Source organism: Nomascus leucogenys, chromosome 2 (assembly GCF_006542625.1).
Source record: "Nomascus leucogenys isolate Asia chromosome 2, Asia_NLE_v1, whole genome shotgun sequence".
Taxonomy (NCBI): Eukaryota; Metazoa; Chordata; class Mammalia; order Primates; family Hylobatidae; genus Nomascus; species Nomascus leucogenys.
In genome coordinates this window covers 62955170-62961720 of record NC_044382.1, presented here as the reverse complement: position 1 = coordinate 62961720, position 6551 = coordinate 62955170, and the positions used below count along the sequence as shown (strand labels likewise).

The 6551-nt window shown below is 48.7% G+C and overlaps 2 non-coding genes and 1 pseudogene across 3 annotated transcripts; 1 reads left to right on the top strand and 2 right to left on the bottom strand.

The window, feature by feature from the left end:
* Nucleotides 1-266: 266 nt before the first annotated feature.
* TRNAL-CAG lies at nt 267-349 on the top strand. The gene has a single exon. It is a non-coding gene; the product is annotated as a tRNA-Leu (tRNA).
* Nucleotides 350-791: 442 nt separating this feature from the next.
* On the bottom strand, nt 792-874 carry TRNAL-CAG. Its single transcript has one exon. It is a non-coding gene; the product is annotated as a tRNA-Leu (tRNA).
* Nucleotides 875-2433: 1559 nt separating this feature from the next.
* LOC115830908 lies at nt 2434-2901 on the bottom strand (annotated as a pseudogene). The gene has a single exon (XR_004026452.1). The product of XR_004026452.1 is annotated as a 40S ribosomal protein S24 pseudogene (transcript).
* Between the last annotated feature and the right edge of the window lie 3650 nt (nt 2902-6551).

The window sequence follows — 6551 nt, the reverse complement described above, 5'->3', positions numbered from 1 at the left end:
CAACGTTATTTCGTTTTCATTGTGTTTATTTCTGTTGATGGTAAGGAAAACTGACTTTCCATGTAAATTATCTGTGTATTCAGTAGAAAGCGCCGGTTTGAGAGCAGCAGTGAGTCTCGCTGCACCAGCTGGGTTTGGTTGTGGATAACCTAAGCTGCCGGCCGGACTCAGGACTGCCCGGGACACCGCCTCTGGGTTCTGGGTCCCGAGCGTCGTTGCAGCATGAGAGGAACTACATCAGACCCCAAAATAATGCTCTCCGGGAAGTCAGGATGGCCGAGCGGTCTAAGGCGCTGCGTTCAGGTCGCAGTCTCCCCTGGAGGCGTGGGTTCGAATCCCACTTCTGACAAATACTCTTTTCCGGTATTTTAGAAGAGAAATCTCGACGACCGCACACCAAGAGAGGCCCGCAAACATAGGGGACCGTACGTTTTACAATCCAAAGTCAAATGAATGTCAAATGAATGTCTGTGGGGAAGAAGTCTGACAGGACGTGGTGGTGTGATTCTGAACTCCCAACTTCTGAGGAGGTTGAGGCAGGAGGATCTCGCCACTGCAATCCAGCCTGGGCGACAGAGCGAGATTCTTTTCTAAAAAATAAAATCCTCGTTAATAAGAAAATACTCGTTTTGTAAAAGAATAAAAAAAGATTATGAGAACATATACACACAAGACATCATAACCTCATTGATCTGTGAAAGAATAAAAAAAGATTATGAGTACTATATATACACACAAGACATCATAAGCTCATTGATCTGCGGTCTTGATGAGAGAAAAGAATTAAGCTCTGTCAGAAGTGGGATTCGAACCCACGCCTCCAGGGGAGACTGCGACCTGAACGCAGCGCCTTAGACCGCTCGGCCATCCTGACTGCTTGTGATATGCCCTGCATAAAGCTTCTTCACAAGTTCTGTAATGTGCGCATGCGTAGCGGGCAGCGAAGACCTAAGCCTAGTTCTCCGCCCGGTGTTGGGTGGAGCGAGATACACTCACTTCCTCCAATGGGCGTGGAGAGATGGGACAAGGCGGGTCAGCGCGATGCACCTAGGCGACGCCAGAGGGTGCGCAAGGCCTACTAGAGAAGGCCGAGACCGCAGACTATTACTTTAATACACATGCATTCGTGCCTCCAGCATGTATTCATTCTGCATGCATACATGTACTATCATGTCAGCTTTGATTCCTGAAATCTGCAAGCAATCTTGCATTTCCCTTGTGCACAATACAATCAAGTCCGTATACCTGCACTGATTCGTAGACATTTCCGTGGGCTGGCGCCCAATCTAGGTAAAGCCCAGTTATTGCAAGGCCGCCTGGCACTCTTACCGCGCTCTCCTTCCGAATACTCGCCCCAGCTGCAGCTTCACATTTGTATATGTGTTATAACTCATTTACTCAGGCTCCGGGTTAGAACGAGGCCTGCAGCTGCACAGCCAGACCCGCCCTATTCCTATGTCCCCAGTGCCCAAACCGTGCCCGGCACACAGTATGTACGTAGGGACATTCTTCCCTCTCTTCCTCCTTCCTGCATCCCCTCATTTCGTGACTCATCTCTCTTTTCCTGGCCACAGCGGCATCTTCCTCTCTTCCCTTCCGCCCTCTCTAGGCTTACGCACGCCGCGCACAGGCTGTTTCCAGGGACCAGAAGACCTTGGTACCGAGAGGGTGCCCTTCTCCACGAGATGAGATTTCTAGGATCTCAGGGGGCTGGGCCGCTGACCTGGTGTGTAACAATTACACATTGATTAATGAATTCCCTCATGAATGATTCATATTCCTACAATGGCAGCTGCTGCCCCTCTCTGTACACAGGCACTAAAAGAGAGGGTCCGAGACCCTCGAACATCTGTGAGCCAACTTTGGAGTCCAGGAGTCAGGCCCAGAGGGTGTGAGCAGTGGGGTCACATTAACCTTTTAGTGCCCTCGGACTTGTCTGACATGGTATCACAGAGCGGCCTCAGCCAGAGAACAGCAGCACTTACCACCCTTAGATCAGATTCCCTTTAGATGCTTGGAGCTTGGGATGCAGCCCCTTGGGGATGGGCAGAGGTCCTGGTTATCTGAAAGACAATGAAACCCTCCTCTTTCCCTGTCCCAAATGTCCTCTCCCCATTGACTGCCAGAATTCTTTCTTTTAGGTTTAGCACTAACCTCTTTTGTGTCCTCTTCTAAAATACAAATTGCCCTGGAAGCTGGAAAGAAAGTCAACAAACATTTATTAAGCACTTGCTGTGTGCCACTCTTCTAGATGCTGTGAACAAAACAGAATTTCCACTCTCAAGATACATTCAGGCATGGAGTGAAGGGAGAAGGATAAGAAACAGGTGAACAAATACGTCCAGGTGTTGTTAAATGCTGGGTAGAGGATGCAAGAAACTCATGAAAGACTTTATTTATTTATTTATTTATTTATTTATTTATTTATTGAAGTTTTTAGTTTATTAATGTTCTTGTGAAAAATCCACAGTGGCCACAGATAACATCATTGCAGCATCTTTACTCCTTCGGCTTTTTGCGAGCACCAACATTGGCCTTTGCAGTCCCCCTGACTTTCTTCATTCTGTTCTTGCGTTCCTTTCGTTGCTTTCTTGAGGTCTTTTTCTTCTCATACAGGCCATGTCTTGCAAGTCTATGTTTGGGTTCATTTTTCTTTGCATAATCCAGGGAATCATAAATCATGCCAAAGCCAGTTGTCTTGCCATCACCAAAATGAGTTCTGAATCCGAATACAAAGATGACATCCGGTGTGGTCTTGTACATTTTGGCTAGTTTTTCCCGAATTTCTGTCTTAGGCACTGTTCCCTTCCCGGGGTGAAGGACATCAATGACCATCTGTTTCCTCTGAAGTAGTCAGTTGGTCATGAACTTTCTAGTGCGGATAGTTACGGTGTCGTTCATGATGGCGATCTATCTTCAGACAGCCAAGGAGGAAAAGAGCCATGAAAGACTTTAAAACAGGCAAAAAAGATAGCTGGATCTGATTCTGTAAGGGCTTGCACCTTTCATTACTTTTATGTCCAAATAATTCTTGTCCGCAGAAATACAGGTGAATTTTGTTAGGGTAGAATGCAGTTGATCATTGCTCTGTGGATATTGACCAATTTTGCAATCTACTTATGAATTCATTTCAGCATTCCTGATTGCCAATATATGTGTGTCTTTGAATTCTCTTTTGAATTGGCTATAACATTGAACAGGTCCTCCCATTAATTAATGACTAAAATAAAATCTTTGACGTGTTCATTTTATATTTATATGAGAATTATGATTTTATCTTAAAAATTATCCTTTTGGCCAGGCAAGGTGACTCATGCCTGTAATGCCAGCCCTTTGGGAGGCTGAGGTGGGCACATCATGAGGTCAGAAGTTCAAGACCAGCCTTGCCAACGTGGTGAAACCCCGTCTCTACTAAAAATACAAAAATTAGCCAGTCGTCATGGCACGTGCCTGTAATCCCAGCTACTAAGGAGGCTGAGGAAGGAGAATTGCTTGAACCCAAGAGGTGGAGGTTGCAGTGAGCTGAGATGACACCATTGCACTCCAGCCTGGGTAACAGAGTGAGACTCCATCTCAAAAAAAAAAAAAATACCCTTTTAACAGTGATCAAGAGTGATTGGGGCTCTCCTAGGCAGGGTGGTTAGGGAGGGCCTCTGTAAGGAGCTGACACTGAGTTCAAAAGGAGAAAGACAAGCAAAATCAAAGCTGCAGGTGGCAGCATTTCAGATAAAAGACATAGCCAGTGCAAAGGCACTGAGGCAGAGAGGAATATAGTCTGTTGGAGGGACAGCAAGTCCAGTGTGGCAGGGATAAGGTGATGGGAAGTTTCAGGCCATATCACACAGGGCTGGAGTGCCAGGGAAAGGAGTTTGGATTTTCTTCTGTGGTGGAGTAACTGGTGTGTTTTTGTTTGTTATTGTTGTTGTTGTTGTTTTGAGACAGGGTCCAGCCCTGTCGCCCAGGTTGGAGTCCAGTGGCACAATCTTGGCTTACTGCAGACAATCTCCTGGGCTCAAGCAATCCCTGCCTCAGCCTCCCAAGTAGTTGGGACTACAGGTGTGCACCACCACACTTGGCTAATTTTTGTACTTTTTGTAGAGACAGGAGCTTGACCAGGCTGATCTCGAACTCCTGAGCTCAAGAGATCCTTCGGCCTTGGTCTCCCAAAATGCTGAGATTATAGGTGTGAGCCACTGTGCCCAGCCTGGAGTGTTTTAAGCAGGGGAGTGGCATGGTCCTGAGGGCCCTTCAAAAACTATCCCTTTGGCTGCTGTGTGGAGGATGGATGGGAGGACAAGGGAAGAATTGAAAGTCCAGGGAGAAGGCCAGGGCAGGGAGGGTAAGAGATGATGATGGCTGGACCAGGGAAGTGGAGATTGCAAAAGGTGGTAGAATTCAAGATTCAGGATGTGTTTTGGGGTAAAACAGACAAGCCCTGCTGGCTGGCTAGTGTATGTGTGGGGTGTCAGGGTGGAGAGAGAGGATGTAGGGATGCAATAGGAGGTCACCAAGGCCATAGGGGAGCCAGGTTACTAGATGCTTGGTTTCCCTTGAAGGCAAGGGCTTTGAAGCAGGGGCTGCTAGCTTCCCACTTTCACCCCATTTTGCAGAGGTAAGGCTCTGGGAGGTAAGGTTCAGGTGGGCTGAGTGACTTGCCCAAGGTCCTCTTTGGGGCAGAAGCCCTGCACTCTCCACCTCTGGGACCCTCCCTTCATTTCTTGCATCACCAACCTTTCTGAGTGCACATCATTTTAGAGAGAAGGGAACAGAGGCAGGGCCAGAACTGGAGACCACACCAGCCCCGCCCTGCCTGCTGCCCTCCTGGCCGGCCTGGGAGAAAGGGCTCCCTTGATGGGGCTCAGCACCAGGTTCCCACACAGCTCTGTCTCCTGGGTTTGGGTGGATGATCAGCTGTCCCCCCTCGACACCTTTCATGTGACACCCTCCTGGCCTGGAGGAAACCTTGCACCCCTGGGTCCCTGAGACCAAAATTGGGAAGGGAGAAGGCCACCATTTCTGTTTATGTCCTGTTTCCACCTTATCAGCAGCCTAGATGCCAACAATAAGCCCTGTGGGACAGGCCTCACCCATTCCCTGCTCTGGGCATTTGTCCAGCTTGGGAAAAAAAAGTCCCCTGGGTGGAGCTTGAAAAGCCCACAAGCAGCTGGAGAAGCCCCGATATGGCTCTTCCTGTGCTTTGCCCTACTTTGCACAGATGAAGTCAGATGGCCAAATGAGGACCTAGTGTTTGTCCAGCCAAGGTGCCTGAAAGGGGTAATTCCTAGCATTCTCGGGACTTCAGCACACATCACCAGCCCTCCCAGGGACAAGTGAAGCAGGAAGCTGAGTATTAGTGAATGTTTCCTTTCCATCCATTATCTCACTTAATGCTAATCACAGCACCACAACACAGGTCATCATTACCCCCATTTTACAGGAAAGTGAGACTCAGAGAGACCACATGAATTACCCAGTGTCACACAGCTGATAAATGGAACTTGATTTGTCTGGCTCAAAACTCCTTGAGGCCAGGTGTGGTGGCTCACACCTGTAATCCTAACACTTTGAGAGGCCGGGGTGGGAGGATCACTTGAGCCCAGGAGGTTGAGGCTGCAGTGAGCCGTGATCATGCCACCTCACTCCAGCCTGGGCAACAGAGTGAGATGCTGTCTCAAAAACAAAACGAAACAAAACAAAACAAAACAAACCCCTTCTTGAATGCTGTGTGCCTAGCATTGTGCCAAGCACTTTCTTTACATTGTCTCCTTAATAAAGGCCATGAGGCCAGGCGTGGTGGCTCACGCCTGTAATCCTGGCACTTTGGGAGGCCGAGGCGGGCGGATCACCTGAGGTCAGGAGTTCGAGACCAACCTTACCAACATGGTGAAACCCCATCTCTACTAAAAATGCAAAAAATTAGCCAGTCATGGTGGCAGGCGCCTGTGATCCCAGCTACTCGGAAGGCTGAGGCAGGAAAGTTGCTTGAACCCAGGAGGCAGAGGTTGTAGTGAGCCGAGATCATGCCACTGCACTCTAGCCTGGGCGCGACAGAGTGAGACTCCATCTCAAAAAGAAAAAAAAAAGCCACGAGGGCTTGCCAATTCACATGGCAGGATGGACTTTGAGATGCTGTTTTTAGTCCTGTTTGTTTTCATTATTGAAGGAGATTTAAAAGAAAGGGTAGGATTTTCCCAGTAAGGCAGTCCAAGTAGCACGGCCAAGCTTTTGTTGTTTCGGTTTCCTTGGCTGAGGGTGGAGGGCAGAAGCCACGGGGTGCCAGGAGCAAATGCCTGTTAAGGTCCTGGTTTGGACATCTTGACCACTGAGGGGAGAAGCCAGGCCAGCCCCAGGGGAATGGGGGAATCTGGAAGTGAAGTGGATGAGGCAGGCGAAGATGTCTAACAGGATGGGGCAGGGAAAATTTGGTCCCTCGGGAGCTGGAGCCAAAGACCCAAGGTCCACCCTTGGCTTTGAGGGAGTCAGGTGGCTCAATTTCTTGGCTATGAGTGGATCACGTGGACAGTGAGCATTTCAGTGATGACCAGAATAGA